The sequence below is a fragment of the Balaenoptera borealis genome, assembly GCF_965194805.1.
Source record: "Balaenoptera borealis genome assembly, chromosome: 15".
In the NCBI taxonomy this organism is placed as follows: Eukaryota; Metazoa; Chordata; class Mammalia; order Artiodactyla; family Balaenopteridae; genus Balaenoptera; species Balaenoptera borealis.
In genome coordinates, this window is record NC_138871.1 from 74,656,815 (window position 1) to 74,675,660 (window position 18,846).

An 18,846-nucleotide genomic window follows, 5' to 3' on the forward strand; every position below is an offset into this window, starting at 1 on the left:
CTAGACGAGCTACCTCTTGGGGCTATGCTATGGGCGGGGTATTGAGTTAGGTCAGGCATCTCTGCAGCGTTAAGCATCCTATAATTCTTCTATGGGTACAGCTCTTCTTTATATACTCTGTGCTTTTAGGAATGTATTGAGAACCATGCTCATGTTGTTGAGGATAATGATAGTGGCTACCATTTACTGAAATGGAGTATATTCTAGGTACTGTGGCAAATGTTCAGCCATCTGCGCATATAATCCTTACCACTACCCTAAGACACTGATATTATGTCCATTTTAAGGATATGGAAACTGAGGCTTAGAAGGATGAGATGGTTCCTGCCCTTAAATAGTTCAGAGTGAAATAAGACTCACAAACACAAATAGTTACTGAAAAACCTAATGAGTTCCCGCTGATACATGGCAGAGTGAGGACTGTTACAAGACAGTACAAATGATGCACATGGCAAGTGTTCATCAACCAGAGACACAACTGGGGGCAGAGAAGAAGCGTTATGGTGGAGGTGGGAACTGCATTACTAAAGAGGATGGTGTATTTGGTCAAGTAAGTGGAAGGTTTATGCTTCGTTTGAAATAAAATCTTAAAAAAAAGAATGTGCTAACTGGAGTTTTACTATGGTGTCAATAACTTCCCATGCTATAGCTATCACATTGGCTTTGCACTGTGGATAAATATCTTTCCCATTTTATTTGACTTTAAACCTGAGTTACAGGAGATACAAATCACTATAAGCAGGAATACCCAAATTAAATGAGAGTTCGGTTTTGAGTCTACCTGCTTCAGTGTTCTTAAGCCACACATTTTAAAATTCCTTTAGATTATGTTGGGAGGATTGTAAGTAAATCCAGATAAGAAAATCGATATTTCTTATCCCTTTCTGAACTCTTAACCTTGCTAAACTGTTCTGTGGGAGAGTAGATACTGACTAAACTTTGAAATCAGCTGACACTTGTGTGTGCACATACAACCATATATAGAGAGACTTTCTTTGACTTTTCATGAGTTAATGTGAATTGTGAGTTGGAAGATGTGGATTTTGGTGAAGACTTTGCCATTGTGACCATCTGTTTAATCTTAACGTTCTGATCTGGGAAATGTGACCTTTAGACAGGACATTATAATGGACTCATCCTGTTATAGGATCCCTTGATTTTGTGGGTTTTGACATAAGAAAAGGAGTAGAAGAAACTGAATGTCGTCCTTGAGTGCAATCCATCTTCTACAATATTACTTTATGGAGCAATTTTGGAGGTTGTGTCAAGTATTCATTCAAGGAAGAAACAATTCTAATGCAAATTAAACGAAATAACCAGTCACTGGCATCGTCAAGGAGAAGGAAGTTTAGATAACCTCAATTAAAAACAAATATCACTATAAATCATTTTTTCCACTTCTTGAACTTCATAGAAGTGCTGGTACACTATGTGCTCTTTTGTGCCTGACTTCATTTGCTCAACATAGTTTCTTTGTTTATCCATGTTGTTGCATGTATCAGCAATTAAGAGTTGGCATTTTTCTAAATAGAAACTGTACCTCAGTAAAAAAGAAATGAAAACATTTAAAAGGGAAGAAGCAAACAAATAGATGTTATTTCCAAAATAATCACTTCCTGGGTCTTGGTACAGGCTGAGATTAGGAGAGATGATATTATGGGATAGGAGAGATTAGTTGGGGAATATTTTTCTACATCAGCAGTCATTCTTCTCTATGCGGGGCCCTTCCTTTTGCATAATCAGAAGGAAAGGGAAACTATTTTAAGTTTGTGGTATATCAGTTTTCTTCTTCGCAATCTCACTTAGGACAATATTAAATGCCCCTGTCTCCTGCAATATGAAGATGGCTTCTCACCTGCAATAGCAAGGCACCTGTGTGGATCTGCTCTTCTAGCGTGAGGTGGGGATGAGACTGACCACGAAGGTAAAGTCTAGACTCCAAGCCTGGCACTTCAAGCTGTTCAGAGCCAGGCCCTGATTCAGACTAGTGTGCTCCCACTCCATTCTGATTCTGGGTGGCTTGCAGAGGAGCAGAGAGCTCTTCAGTGTGGCACCCCAGGGCTAAATTTAAGGTAGTCGGTTTTCCAGAGTGATAATTCATTCAAGTCAGCTAGCATTTATTTACTGGTTACTGCATGCCCATCTGTTTTCAGGTAGAAATAAATCATGGTGCGTTATTTTCAACTCTTTACCTTGTGTTCTCTTATTCCCTATCATCACTGCTGATATGAGCACCATTTGATATATTATAGACTTAGAGATACTAATCTCTCTGAAGAGAGAGAACCTTCCAATTTTCATTTTGTTCCTGACAGGCTCTTTCCCTGGGATATCTTTACTCATTCACTCACTCACTCCTTAAGGAAATGTTCTATTCAGGGTGATAAGGATACATCATAGGACAAAAATACAAAATTTTCTTTCTTATTTTCCACAACTGTACCTGCTACCCATGGTTCAAGAATCAGCTTAATTCCCATCTCCTTCAGGAATTCTTCCCTCTTCTGAGCTTCTGCAGGCCTTACCATCAGCATTGTCCTTGGATACTGCTTGCTTGCACCTACCTTGTGACTTTTCCTATACGAGATTAGATTGTTATCTAATTCTTGGTATGATATTTTCGTCTCTCAGCAGCATAATCATCTCCAAGGGATCATGCATTATATAATATATTGCTGGACTCCTGACCATTTCTGTCTCAATACATTGTACATAGTGAGTCTCAAGTGGACAAGGGAACAGATGTTTGCTCTCTAGCAATTGTACGAAGGAGTGGATCTTGATGTCCAGAGGTATCCTAGATTTCAGGCTGAACTTCAATATCTCTCAAGACATGGGAGTGATTCTAAATGTAATTGCATTTAAAACAGTCTATTAATTTGAAACTGAAGATGCCTCAGCACTACCTTAGGGCTTGGCATATCTCTGTCACTCAAAAAATGTTAATTGTCTGACTTTGTCTTGAAGATACCATGGGTGTTGCATATGTAAAGAACTAGAAGCCTGCTAAAAGGTTTCTGAAATTCATAGACTGGGGCAGGGTTGCGGGAGGGCTCCTTATTGGATTGGGTGCATTCAAACAATAGAGAATATTGAGTTGCCTGGAGTGGTTCTTCCTGAAGCCAATGTCACGAGCATGATCTTATTCCCAGTATCACTGTCTTTCTCCCTAAATGCAACCCCAAGGGAAGAGACTGGTTTGGCAGCAATAACATAAATCACTGCTCTCTGGATAAGTATATTTAGCATCGGAGAGTTGAGGAAAACTCATGAATTTTGAAAGTTGCCTTGGTTCCTGAGTTCTACCCAATTTTCCCTCAGTCAACAAGTCCTTAATAGATTCCCTGCCCTCATTCTTCTATTTACAGCAGGAAGAAGTTGCCACAGGAGTGTGAGCTTCTTATGACCCCAAGTATTCAAGCAGAGGCTATATAAGCACCTCACAGGGCCTATACTGTGCGTGGGTCACTGAGTTACATCAGACAGCCCCCTCTCTAGGATTCTTCAACGTACACACATTTTCTCTGGATGTTTTGTGAGAAGAACGGTCCCTGAGGGGTGGGGGAGGGGAAGGCTGCAGGGAGAGGCTGCAGGTGGTCTTCTCAAGCTCCATCACTGTGCAGTGGGAATCCTGCGTAAGCTGTCCAAGGATAACCAGTGTACCCAAGTGCAACACTGACTTGCAGCCTTGAGTATTTCCACTTAACACTTTCCTTTCCATTTTCATTTCCTGAAAAGGGAACTCTAACTGTGGGGTATGTGCTTACCACCCACGTACCGCACAGGCTTCCGTGAGGTTGAATGTGTTAATGGTTGTAAAGTGCTTTGACCTTCTCTCCTGGAAAACGCTGCAAGAGTACAAAATATTATTATTACCATTTCACAGACATTCTGCAGTTCCCACTGGTTAGTTTCATTCTCCCCTTTAATCTTGAATGCATTAAAATGGCTAAATGAAAAATATTTTGAGTAAATTAAGATACCCATGATTTTTAAAAGTTCTTTATTATGTATTTTGATATGCATCATCACCTTCTCCTGACTTTCCACATAAACCGCTATGGCTAAACAGCCCTATAATGATATGGCTACTTGGCTATAATTTAGAATGCTATAAAGATTATTTAGCACAGAGAAGTATTTCCAGTTAAAATTTAGCAACTCCTCTCAAATAGATTTACATTAAATCTTAGACTGAATTTTAGAAACATTGAGCAGAGCAAAAGTAAAATCTAGTTCACGTTCTCCTAAAATCTCTGCTCTTCCACTGGCTCTTTACCTTCTGTTTTTGTTTGTGGCAGATGCCTTTGTAGTTAGAACCAACCTACCTCTCTTTCCTTTCCTTCCCTCGTGCTTTTATCCTCTCTCTTACTCCCTCCCCACTTCTCTTTCATCTTGTCTTCCAGAAAAACCCCGCAAATGAACAACACACTTCTTTAGTGTCTGACATCCTAGATAAATATTCACTGTTGTTGTTTTATACCAGACACTGTTTAAGTTCTTGAGAAGACAAAAGAGAATGAGTTCCTGCCCTTAAGAATTACACAATCTAGGGAAATAGATGCATAGACATATAAGCACATAAGTAACAGTGTATTATTATAATGCTAATGTAGGGGATATAAAAACTGTTGTGAGACTTAATAATTTCTTTGGGAGCCAGTAAACCATAACAGTTAATTGTAGAGACTTTGGAACCAAACTACCTGCGATAAATCATTGGTCTTTCTACTTACTTTCTATGTGACCTTAAGCAAGTTGACAATCTCTCTGTGGTTCATTTTCTCTTCTGTAAAAAGAGGATAATAATGCCTTCCTCATATGGTTGTTTTGTCTTAAAGGAGTTTTTGTATGTAGAGAACATAGGCCTGTACCTGCAATGCAAAAAAACATTCAATAAATGTTAGCTATTATTTTTCCTGGGAATAGGAAAAGATCACACACACATCACTCACTTGGACTTCTTTTCAAATTATTGTCTGGTGTCTTCCATATCTTTGCTGGCTAGATTTTGTGAATGGGTTTTTACATTTTCTTTCCTGGACCCTCCTTTTACCCCATTAATCCTTCTTTTTCAGTTAATTTCATAGACATAGTATTTAATCAAAGAACCTGGGTCCTTCTGAATTCTGGCAGTTGTATAGGGTGAAGATTCCAGGCACCCCTTGACAACAGTGAGTGAAGACTGACCCAAGGGCTCCTGCTGCTTCCCACTTCCCAATTACAGTACATCATTTTACTAGGAGACTGGAATGTCCCATTTGCATTTCAACCCATTCCATCTGGGCTTTCATTCTCATCACTGTACTTAACGAGGTCACCAACTACCTTCATCTTGTCAAATCCAGTGTCCAGTTCTCCGCTGTCCTCTGACTTCAACCCTGCATCTCAGTCATTGTGAAAGGCCAAGTTTTAGGGAATATGAAGCAGTTTCTTTTTGCTATCTTCTCCTTTCCCATTGTGTGTGCTTCCTGGGTTCATGTTAAACGTTTTCGTAGCAGCTGTCTCTCCTCTTTCCTCCTCCCATTGCTAGTGCTTTTAGTCACTGAGGAAAGACTCCAATAAACCTATCCATGTTGATTTAGTACGCTGACCTTTCCAGGGGCACTAGGAGTTTAAAAGAAAAATTCAGAGAGACAATCCATACACAAAGGGATAAATCCATAATGCTAAAATTTCGGGCTCTGAATTAGGCATCAGGAGAAATTTGTGAGCATGGAGGCTGTCCCGTGTTTCCTAAAGCAGGCAGTATGGACCACCATGAAACTCCTTTAAACCCCTGTCAGCCTGGCTGGAGATTTATCTCCACTTTGAGTTTACCTGTTCAGATTGAGTAAGACAGGAAGTTCAAGGGACTGGAGGAGTAGCCAGAAAATGACATGCATAAGAGGTAATAAGGGAAGAAAAGGGGCTCTTGCTTGCTCCTGTATCCCGGTATCTCTTTTTGACCTTTTGTTGTTGGTCTCATCTCCTAAATGTCACATTCTTTTAGAAAAGTCTTGAGCATGGATCAATAAATAAGTGTGCTGCCAGTTAATTCTTATTAATCTAAGAAAATAACTTGAATAATTGGAGATTTTGCAGGGAGGAAACTCTCAGCACGGGCTTAAATATTGTCCAAGAAGGAAAGAGCGTACAGCTGAATTTATTCACAAAGTTAACTGGTAGACTCAAGGTAAAGTTTTTAAAATATCATATAGTATATATTAAAACATCAGAATTAATTAAACTTGCATAATGATGAGAAAACTGTATATATGTTTGTGTGTGTCTCCACATGATGCAAAGTTTTCTGGGGTCACATCAAGTTTTATTTTAGAAGATGTATAACTCACAAATCAGTGGCTGGAATAGTCAAAGCTCACTGAGGAGCTATTGTGATATGGTTACAACGAGCATTTTCGATTCTGGCATATTCTGAAAAGAAAATTATGGTGACATGGTGCTACTGCCAATTGTCTGAATTCGACTGACAGTTAAAGCATCCAAGGATAAAGTCAGGCTCATGATTTCCCTGAGACTACCAATTTTTTAACTCCAGGGGGTTGAGTTCCCAGTCAGATTTTCTTGTTTCCCAGACTCAGCCTGGGCAAAGCTGCGTTTTCCTTACTATGCGTTTGTCATCATCTGGCCGCAGGGCCTGTTGTACCCTAAGTACAGTGGGCTTTCTTTCTGACTTGGATAAGGAAACACAGAATTATAGGTGAACCATCTCCCATGGTGTTGTAGGGAATTGCCTTGTGACTTACCAACCGTTGAGGCCTATATGTACTGAAGGCTGCTAGGTTAGACTCTTCAGATGTGCCTTCATTACTTTACACGCAACCCAATACCTCAGTCATTCCATGGTCCCAAGTGCTGGCAGGATCACATTTTCTGGGATTTCACTGGTACTTGCTGTCCCCCTTTGCCAAGCATTCATCTTCTGGAAACACTCATGGAGAGAACTTTACTCTTTGTGGTGCCATATCAACCCACCAGCAAATCCTGTTAGCTATACCTGTAGGATACGTGCACAAGCGGATCTTTTACCATCTCTATCACTACCTTGTGAGTCCAAAGCACCATCATCTCTGCCTTGGCATATTGCAATAGCCTCCTAAATGCATCTTCCTCTTAGATGCTTGCTTCTGTGAAATCCAGTCTCTATAAAACATCCAGAGCAGTCTTTCTAAGACTTAAGTTAGAACATGCTGCTAGTCTACTAAAAGTCTTGTAAGGGTTTCCTACCCACCTCAGAGCGTAAGCCATGGCCCTTGTCAGCAGTGGAGCCACCACATTGTGCTGCGTAAGCTGGACGCCTGCTCTGCCCCCCTTCCTCGCCTTGTTGACCTCCCACCTCCTGAGCCACGTTGCTCTCCTTAAGATTCCTCAAAGTCACCAAGCACGTTCCAGTCCAGGGCTTAATTTGCACTTTCCGATTCTCCAGGCTGGAATGATTTTTCTCTGTCATCCACATGGCTGCTTACTCATTTCCTGCAGATCTCTGCTCAAATATCACCTCCTCAGAAAGGCCTTTGCCAGGGCGATCAGCTCAGTGCTTTGTGTCCACCTAGAGGGGTGGGATGGGGGAGGGGTGGAGACGCAGGAGGGAGGAGATATGGGGATATATGTATATGTAGAGCTGATTCACTTTGTTATACAGCAGAAAGTAACACAACATTGTAAAGCAATTATACTCCAATAAAGACGTTAAAAAAAAAAGAAAAAGAAAGGCCTGTGCCAAGCAGCCCAGGTGCTCACAGTCTCTCCCTTCAGCCCGCGTCCTTCCTCTTCCTGTCACTTACCCTGGCCCCCGACACCGCTCATTTTTGCTTTATTGTCTGTCTCTCTTCACTAGAACTGGGCACCATGAGCACAGGACCTTTTTCTGTTTAGTTTACTATGGAACTCACTCATCTAGAATGATCTCCGACACCGCATTCAGCAGATAAACGGCTGAGTTAATATCCACAGCCCGTAGCACACGGACTTCCTCATTTTCCTTATTCTTGTGCATTTGGCCGCTTCAGTGCCTCCCTCTGACAAAAGAGCTGCTGCATCTGCCTTCCTAATTGGACCTTCATCTTACCAGGAATTTAAGTTTGATATTTGTGTAACTCATGTTTGATAATTCTGTTATTCCTGCTTTTAAAAATGCTCACCTGGAATCAAACTTTCCTTTCTGGGAAGTTTTAGAATTATGGTAGAGAATAGGGGAGAAGAAATAACCTCTAGTGTCATTAAATATAATCAGGGCATTACCTAAGCCATTTATTTCAAAACCTTTCTTTAGCAGTTTAGTGGCCTGGAGAAGGGAAGCAATTTTCCTGTTGTCACACAGCAAGTTAAATTCAGAGGTAGAATTCAAATACGGTGTTTTTTCCCTTTATTGCCTGTCCTTAGAATCAATTCCTGGGGCCATCTGTCTATGATCTCCTCGCATGGGAGGGCAGGAGAGGTGCCTGTTCCTAGGCATTGCACTCTCAAGGGACGAAATAGGATGAGCTTCATGCTTTTCTCTATGGATCATCCCCTAGGACCTCTAGTTTCCCTATTGTCTATTTTGTCTTGGAAACATTAGTCATTTCTCTCCTGTCTCTGGTTGTGTGGGGCATCATTTAATTCATTTAACTTGTCCAAATTACGCATAAAATTGTAAGTTCTGACTACTTAGGTCATGGAATTCAATGTAAAAAATGTAACTGAACACCTACTATGTGCTACATAGCCATTGTCTTTAATTGCATAGACAGAGTTTGAATTAACAATTGTGTTCATGGAGACACGAATTTCTATACTGAAACATTTTCTTCCTGCCAAAGCCAAATGTTAAATACGTTCATTCTCAGCTGAAGTTTTAGAAAGCAAAATTGCATGGTTTGAGAGTGAAAAATCAAAGTATCATTTTAGGATATGTCAGGTACAATTCTAAATCTGTGTGCAAGGCTTGGAGATTTGCTAAGTACAGATCCAGGCTGGTATTAACATTAGCATTCCTGTAGAATACAGAGGAGCAGGCAAGGCTAGCTTGGCTGTGCCTCAGAGGGCTGCAGAGGCTTGATTGTTCACCTGACTTCTGTGTTTCTCGGAATATTTAGCCAGGCTTTGCCAGCACCAGGTTATCTCCTAGCTGAGCTACCTCTCTGCATCCATAAGCTCCGGAAGTCTGAATGCACAAGGCACTTTTCATTTCACAGTTTAGGAGAGCTGATTAGGTACACAAAAAAATGTACACAAAAAGATCAGAAGTCACAGCCTATTATCATAATTTGTATCCAAACAGACCCTTGCATGAGCTATAATTCTTTTTCCATATTTTCTTTTACTTGGTGATCGGGTGACTCAATGATTGTTTACCCTTTGACTGAAATTCCTAAAAGAGGCATCATAAGGCATTTGTTTCAAGACAATGATAACTGTCACAGGCGGCCACCATGCTTCCCATGGCCTTAGCTCACTCACCGCCGTGCCTATTATTACAGCATCCTCATAAACATAATGCTTTTTTATGCAAAAGTGAAAGAAGTCAGCACACAAAAAAATCTCTTATTAGGGTTTCAAAGGAGTCGATTTTCAGTATCTAAGAAATGTATGAAGTAGATGAAAGGAGACACAATCAGAAATGACATATCTTCATGATTAATCAAAGACAAATAATTCCATCATTGAAAAATGACTCAATGTTTAAGGTTTTTCTCTATTCCTGAACATCAGAATTATGCAAGACTTTGAACTCTCAGTATTGGAAATGGAACTACAGAAAATGTTCACTCCATAATTTTTTTTAACCAAGTGGAATATGGTACTTAAAAGCATAAAATAATTACTCCTTACTAACTGTCAGTTGAAAGTCCCGACTCCTAGGCCTGGACTCAGAAGCCCTCCATAGCTGGAGCTCCCTTCCCTAGCCAACTTCATCTCCCGAAATTCTTAGCAGGGACCTTCTGTTCCAGTCATCCTCATCACGAGCTTCTCCCTCCATCTGAAATACCTTCTCTGTACCTCTCTCTCTGAGCATCTTGATTGTCAAGAACCTACTGAAGTCTGTAAACTACTGTCAGCCACTTCTTAATGCTTGGGTACAGAAATTAATATTAAATGGAGGTTTAGTCCCTATCTTCAAGGAACCTTTCCTACCTGCTCAAGTTCAGGTTTGTCTCCACCTTCCTTAAGCTGCAGTATCTCCTATCAACTCCTACAGCTGTCTCATCCAGCCCACTGTGACAGTCTAGGCTATTCTTTTTTTAACATCTTTATTGGAGTATAATTGCTTTACAATGCTGTGTTAGTTTCTGCTTTATAACAAAGTGAATCAGCTATACATATACATATATCCCCATATCCCCTCCCTCTTGCGTCTCCCTCCCACGCTCCCTATCCCACCCCTTTAGGTGGTCACAAAGCACCGAGCTGATCTCCCTGTGCTATGTGGCTGCTTCCCACTAGCTACCTGTTTTACATTTGGTAGTGTATATATGTCAGTGCCACTCTCTCACTTCGTCCCAGCTTACCCTTCCCCCTCCCCGTGTCCTCAAGTCCATTCTCTACGTCTGCATCTTTATTCCTGTCCTGACCTTAGGTTCTTCATAACTTTTTTTTTTTTTTAGATTCCATATATATGTGTTAGCATACGGTATTTGTTTTTCTGACTTACTTCACTCTGTATGACAGACTCTAGGTCCATCCACCTCACTACAGATAACTCAATTTCGTTTCTCTTTAGGACTGAGTAATATTCCATTGTATATATGTGCCACATCTTCTTTATCCATTCATTTCTGGATGGACATTTAGGTTGCTTCTATGTCCTGGCTATTGTAAATAGTGCTGCAATGAATGTTGTGGTACATGTAACTTTTTGAATTATGGTTATCTCAGGGTATATGCCCAGTAGTGGGATTGCTGGGTCATATAGTAGTTCTATTTTTAGGTTTTTAAGGAACCGCCATATTGTTCTCCATAGCGGCTGTATCAATTTACATTCCCACCAACAGTGCAAGAGGGTTCCCCTTTCTCCACACCCTCTCCAGCATTTATTGTTTGTAGGTTTTCTGATGATGGCCATTCTGACCGGTGTGAGATGATACCTCATTGTAGTTTTGATTTGCATTTCTCTAATGGTTAGTGATGTTGAGCAGCTTTTCATGTGCCTCTTGGCCATCTGTATGTTTTCTGTGGAGAAATGTCTATTTAGGTCTTCTTCTGCCCATTTTTGGATTGGGTTGTATCTTTTTTTGATATTGAGCTGCATGAGTTGCTTGTAAATTTTGGAGGTTAATCCTTTGTCAGTTGCTTCGTTTGCAAATATTTTCTCCCTGTCTGAGGGTTGTCTTTTCATCTTGTTTATGGTTTCCTTTGCTGTGCAAAAGCTTTTGAGTTTCATTAGGTCCCATTTGTTTATTTTTGTTTTTATTTCCTTTACTCAAGGAGGTGGGTCAAAAAGGATCTTTCTGTGACTTATGTCATAGAGTGTTCTGCCTATGATTTCCTCTAACAGTTTTTTAGTGTCTGGCTTTACATTTAGGTCTTTAATACATTTTGAGTTTATTTTTGTGTATGGTGTTAAGGAGTGTTCTAATTTCATTCTTTTACAGGTAGCTCACCAGTTTTCCCAGCACCACTTATTGAAGAGGCTGTCTTTTCTCCATTGTATATTCTTGCCTCCTTTATCAAAGATAAGGTGACCATATGTGCATGGGTTTATCTCTGGGCTTTCTATCCTGTTCCATTGATCTATATTTCTGTTTTTGTGCCAGTACCATACTGTCTTGATTACTGTAGCTTTGTAGTATAATATGAAGTTCGGGAGCCTGATTCCTCCATCTCTGTTTTTCTTTCTCAAGATTGCTTTGGCTATTCAGGGTCGTTTGTGTTTCCATACAAATTGTGAAATTTTTTATTCTAGTTCTGTGAAAAATGCCATTGGTAGTTTGATAGGGATTGCATTGAATCTGTAGACTGCTTTGGGTAATACAGTCATTTTCACAATGTTTATTCTTCCAATCCAAGAACATGGCATATCTCTCCATCTGTTTGTATCATATTTAATTTCTTTCATCAGTGTCTTATAGTTTTCTGCGTACAGGTCTTTGTCTCTTTAGGTAGGTTTATTCCTAGGTATTTTATTCTTTTTGTTGCAGTGGTAAATGGGAGTGTTTCCTTAATTTCTCTTTCAGATTTTTCATCATTAGTGTATAGGAATGCAAGAGATTTCTGTGCATTAATTTTGTATCCTGCTACTTTACCAGATTCATTGATTAGCTCTAGTAGTTTTCTGGTATCATCTTTAGGATTCTCTATATATTGTGTCATGTCATCTGCAAACAGTGACAGCTTGACTTCTTCTTTTCTGATTTGGATTCCTTTTCTTTCTTTTTCTTCTCTGATTGCTGTGGCTAAAACTTCTAAAACTATGTTGAATAATAGTGGTGAGAGTGGACAGCCTTGTCTTTTTCCTGATCTTAGGAGAAATGGTTTCAGTTTTTCACCATTGAGAACAATGTTGGCTGTGGGTTTGTCACATATGGCCTTTATTATGTTGAGGTTAGTTCCCTCCATGCCTCCTTTCTGGAGGGTTTTTATCATAAATGGTTTTTGAATTTTGTCAAAAGCTTTTTCTGCATCTATTGAGATGATCATATGGTTTTTCTCCTTCAGTTTGTTAATATGGTTTATCACATTGATCGATTTGCATATATTGAAGAATCCTTGCATTCCTGGGATAAACCCCACTTGATCATGGTGTATGATCCTTTTAATGTTCTGTTGGATTCTGTTTGCTAGTATTTTGTTGAGGATTTTTGCATCTATGTTCATCAGTGATATTGGCCTGTAGTTTTCTTTCTTTGTGACATCTTTGTTTGGTTTTGGTATCAGCGTGATGGTGGCCTCATAGAATGACTTTGGGAGTGTTCCTCCCTCTGCTATGTTTTGGAAGAATTTGAGAAGGATAGGTGTTAGCTCTTCTCTAAATGTTTGTTAGAATTTACCTGTGAAGCCATCTGGTCCTGGTCTTTTGTTTGTTGAAAGATTTTTAATCAGTTTCAATCTCAGTGCTTATGACTGGTCTGTTTATGTTTTCTATTTCTTCCTGGCTCAGTCTCAGAAGGTTGTGCTTTTCTAAGAATTTGTCCACTTCTTCCAGGTTGTCCATTTTGTTTGCCTGTAGTTGCTTGTAGTAATCTCTCATGATCCTTTGTATTTCTGCAGTGTCAGTTGTTACTTCTCCTTTTTCATTTCTAATTCTATTGATTTGAGTCTTCTCCCTTTTTTTCTTGGTGAGTCTGGCTAATGGTTTATCAATTTTGTTTATCTTCTCGAAGAACCAGCTTTTAGTTTTATTGATCTTTGCTATTGTTTCCTTCTTTTCTTTTTCATTTATTTCTGATCTGATCTTTATGATTTCTCTTTTTTTGCTGACCTTTGGTTTTTTTTGTTCTTCTTTCTCTAATTGCTTTAGGTGTAAGGTTACGTTGTTTCTTTGAGATTTTTCTTGTTTCTTGAGGTAAGATTGTATTGCTAATAACTTCCCTCTTAGAACTGCTTTTGTTGCATCCCATAGGTTTTGGGTCATCGTCTTTTCATTGTCATTTGATTCTAGGTACTTTTTGATTTCCTCTTTCATTTCTTCAGTGATCTCTTGGTTATTTAGTAGTGTAGCGTTTAGCCTCCATGTGTTTATATTTTTTACAGAACACCTAATTAACGCTGGCAGAAGACCTCAGACTTCTCATAAGGCAGGACAGTCCCCATGTACCTTACTAGGGCAAAAGAAAAAACAGAGACAAAAGAATAGGGATGGACCTGCACCTCTGGGAGGGAGCTGTGAAGGAGGAAATGTTTCCACACACTAGGAAGCCCCTTCACTGGCGGAGACAGTGGGTGGCTGTGGGGGAAGCTTTGGAGCCACAGAGGAGAGCGCAGCAATAGAGGTGCAGAGGGCAAAGCAGAGAGATTCCTGCACAGAGGATTGGTGCAGACCAGCACTCCCCAGCCTGAGTGGCTTGTCTGCTCACCCGCTGGGGCGGGTGGCGGCTGAGAGCTGAGGCTCCAGCTTTGCAGTTCAGATCCCAGGGAGAGGACTGGGGTTGGCTGCGTGAACACAGCCTGAAGGGGGCTAGTGTGCCACAGCCAGCTGTGAGGGAGTCCGGGAAAAGTCTGGAACTGCCTAAGAGGCAAGAGACCATTGTTTCGGGTGCGCAAGAAGAGGGCATTCAGAGCACTGCCTGAACGAGCTCCAGGGATGGGCACGAGCAGTGACTATCAGTGCAGTCACCAGAGATGGGCATGAGATGCTAAGGCTGCTGATGCTGCCACCAAGAAGCCTGTGTACAAGCACAGGTCACTATCCACACCTTCCTTCCTGGGAGCCTGTGCAGCCCGCCACTGCCAGTCTAGGCTATGTTGAAGAGGTAACAGATCATACCCTCCTCAAGAACTCTGAATAGAGCTTATGCTTCTTTTACATCTCCCAGAGTGCCCAAGGATGTGTGAAGCACAGGACTTAGTCAAGGTTTCATAATTTGATATTTTTAGAGATAAATCTACATTACTTACGAAAAAGGACATGTTCTCATCTTTAGGCATGGTCAGGTGAGGTTCGGATAATTACCATTGGCACGAGTTTTCTTAATGAAAGTGTCAAGTGGCCTGGTGACACTGTACTCCACGTTCAGCATCTCTCAACTAGCTTTTCTCACCCACAGTTTACATTTATTGTGGATACTTCTTTATCCTCTGTAAAAATCCTAAAGTTTTTTCTTTTTACAGAGTACTCAAAAACACCTGCAATAAGAGTTACAGCAGTAGAACTCTGCAGTCCCAGTGTGTGAGATCATCAGGCAAAGCATTTGCCAGAAACAAAACAAAAGAAAACTGATGGAGTAGTTTAAAATAGATCATTATAGACCATCATTATGAAACGGTACTTTTGTATAATACTTTACAGTATATGGTACACTTCACATTTCTTTTTTTTTTCTTCCAGTTTTACTGAACTGTAATTGACATACCGTACTGTTTAAGGTGTACAGCATAAATGATTTGACTCACATACATCATGAAGTGATGACCACAATAAGCTTATGAAACATCCATCATCTCATAGAGATACAAAATTAAAGAAATAGAAAAAATATATTTTTCCTTATGATGAGAACTCTCAGGATTTACTCTCGTAATTTGCTCTTCAATTATGTACAGCAGTGTTAATTATATTTATCATGTTGTACATTACATCCCTTAGTACTTATTTGTCTTATAACTGGAAATTTGTACCTTTTGACCCCTTCCTCCACTTCCACCTCTCCCCACCCCCTGCCTCTGGAAACCACAAACCCGATCTCTTTTTCTACCAGTTTGCTTGTTAGTTTTTGAAGTAAAATTGACCTACCACACTCTGTTAGTTCCCGTTACAAAACATAGTGATTCGATACTTCTATACATTTCAAAATGATCGGCACTATAAGTCTAGTTACCATCTGTCACATTTCTTATTTTGTCCTATTTTACTTATTTTATTTCATCTCCCTTAATCCTTATTATCAAATATGGAGAAACACAGGCCTAGAGGTGGTGGTGGTGGTGACCCATCTGAGATGAATAAAAAACATCTATGGCAGAAACTCAGTTAAGGCCACTTGTTCTTTCTACTGGAGCAGCTCTCCTCTTCCATAATTCCATACACAAATCTTGGAGGGCTTTATTAGTTAGAGGAGAAAGCAAAGCTGAGAAATCTTCTTTAAAGTACTTTTCCCAGATAGTTCAAATGCACACGAGATCAATACTTGAAGACTCTGCTTTAGTTACAATTCCCTTTTAACACACATCATTGTACCTTATGTACCATGTACTGCACAGCAGAGGGACAATATACATTTGGTGAGTAAGCAAATGAGAGAGTTTGTAAGTTAAGTAAACATTGTATTGAGGCAGGGAAACTGAAGTGGATCTATAAGCTTCTGGCTTGTAAATTTCCCTTCATAAAGCATTCATTTCAAAAACTTGGAGAAAAATGCCCCCACCTTTCACATTATGTGGATACTATTACTCTGTGTTCTTTGGTAAGTTTTAGTCTGGGATAACATGAATTCTGTTGCAAGGTGTTTACTTTTTAGGGTCATCATGAGCCTCTGTTAGAGACTGCTGTTTGAACATAGTTCAAAATCTGAAAAATTACTGTTTTTGTCAAACGTCAGTCATCTCTTTTATAGACAGGTGGGGTAGATTGTTACTTTGATGACTCCAGTGAACCATATCTTCCAATATCCATCTCTTGTGTGGTGCCTTCCCTTGCATCTGGGTCCTGACCTACTTTAATAGTTAAACTGTGGCAAGAAATCATGGGATGCCTGTTTCAAGCCTAAACATTAAGACCTGGATACTTTCACTTTTGTGGCATGGGAGAATCCAGCCTCCATGTAAGACATTCAACTACCCTGAGACCACCAGGCCATGAGAAGCCCACCCATGTGCAAGGTCATCAAAGACGTGGAGTCTTTATCCTTAGTCGGGACACTCCAGCTGATGCCCCATGAAACAGAGATGGACTGCCTTTGCTGGGCTCTGCTCGAACGGTAGAATTGTAGCAAACTAATAAAATTGGTGTTGCTAAGATCTACTAAGGTTGGGATAGTTAGTTATGCAGTAATATATAACCAAAACAACAAATAACCAGAAAATCGAGAGCCATCCAAAGAAGCAGAACAGATAACCCTGCTTTGAAAAAAAAATAATGCATTAAAGAAAAAAAAGCTGTTGTTATTTACTGCGCTATATTCCTTTAGCCTCTGTCCACATTCTCTCCTTCATTCCTCTCCCCGACTCCCCAGCTTGCCCCACTTCCCTCTTTCCCTGATGACATTAGCACCTCTGCTCACATAGAACAAGATATATAGTATTACAACACAGGAAAATAATTAAAAATACCCAAATAACAGCAACCAAAAACTAGTGTAAACTTTTTATATACAAATGGGCAAGAGGAACAATTTCCAATTAATTCCACTAATTGTTGCCAGCATTTAAGAATAAGATTTGCTTCTGTTTTATTGACTGTTTTTGTCATCCTGCTAATTAGTCTTATCTGAAGCCACCATATTTTAAATGAAACGCATTTGATCTGTATTTACTATCTACACCAGCAGTAATTCTGGTCCTTTAGCTCATATTCTTGAAAGGATTTTAAAATCTGTATTAATTAATGAAGTTGGCACCCAGAGCTACAAATCATACAATTTTTACTTTTTACTGCCACAGTCTATTTTGCTTTGTAATGTTTTTCTTTAGCTAGTAAACAAAGTCTCTAGCTTCCCAGAATCACTTTCAGGCTTTTCCATAAAAACTCATTACCACGAACTCTAATCAGTGGCTTGCAATTTCATAGATTTTTAGTAAAATGCACAAGAAAATGTTCCAGGTCACATCAACCTAATGTTTACCACTAAGGTTGTTACAAAATGTTTATTAATCAATAGTTTATTTTTTTGTAATATGAATGGTCCTGGTAATTACTCATTTATTTTTATTCTCTAATAAAATATTTTCTTTCTACCTTTCCTCAAATTACAAAACTCAATAGTAGATTTTGACGTTTATAACTTAATGGAAACATGCCCAAGAGACACTGATCTAAACATTCTCTTGTATATTATTAGGCATTTCGTATATATATAATAATTTTTATAAATAATTATTATTATTAAATAAATATAAATTATGCATAATAAAAACAATAAATCCTATTTACATTTATTTCTCAGAATATAAAGAATTTACTCTAGTGTGGTAAGAAGGGGACCTCAAGTTGAAATCAAAATAATTGTCTTTATATCTGCCACTTAACAATTATGTCTGTTAATCTTTCTCAGCCTCAGTTACCTTGTCTCTAAAATGCAGGTAATAATCCACTATCCCACATAGTTTTTCTGACCATCAAATGAGACCACAGGTGTGAAAGTGCTCAGCACAGGCATCCTGGGCAGAATAGTCACTCAGAAAATGCGTGTTGTCTAACTCTGAAAGGTTTTGAATACTGGTATTTATAGAGTCAATAAAAGAGGATGCTGGCCCTGCCCCCGGGAGAGGCGGCCAGGCCGCGCACCCCTTACCTGCCCGCCGCCCCGCGTCACGGCAGCCTGCGGGCAGCACGGCCGAGGGCAGCCGGCGGCGGGTGACAACCGGAACGCCAGGCCAGACGCGGCGGACGCACGGTGGACTCCAGAGGGTTCTGTGAGCCAGAGCGTCCCGGTCACGAAGAGAATGATCGAAGAATTGAGATAATTTAGCCTGAAGAAAGAAAGCCTGAGGACTGATTGAACTTTTAAAAGATGATGCAGATAACAGCCACTTCCAAATTCTTTAAAGATGCTGAAATTGGAAACCAGGTTTCACGGAGCATCAAGTCCCCAAGGGTGATCCATGTTGTAGCATGGCGGGATGTCCTGCCTTTTTAAGGCTGAATCGCAGTCTCTGACCCAGAATATAAACACCATGAGTCCAGAGATTTGTGTATCTGCCTGTTCGAGTATGTAACCCCTGAGATAAGAACTGGAGAATTGGATTTTCAAAAAATGCATCTGTATGCTGTTTGCAGAGAACACAGACATGTAAGAAGCAACTAGATGGAAAAAGAAACGTCACATACCTGCTACTCAAGAGTAGATGGATGTAACTCTTGATATTGGAGAAAATGAAGTAGAAGTCACAAAGGATTATTCCATTTAAAGAGGGTCAGGAGACATAGAAAACAAACTTATGGTTACGAAGGGGTAAGGGGAAGGGATAAATGAGGTGTTTGGGATTAACAGATACAAACTACTGTACATAAAATAGATAAACAAGGATTTACTGTGTAGCACAGGGAAC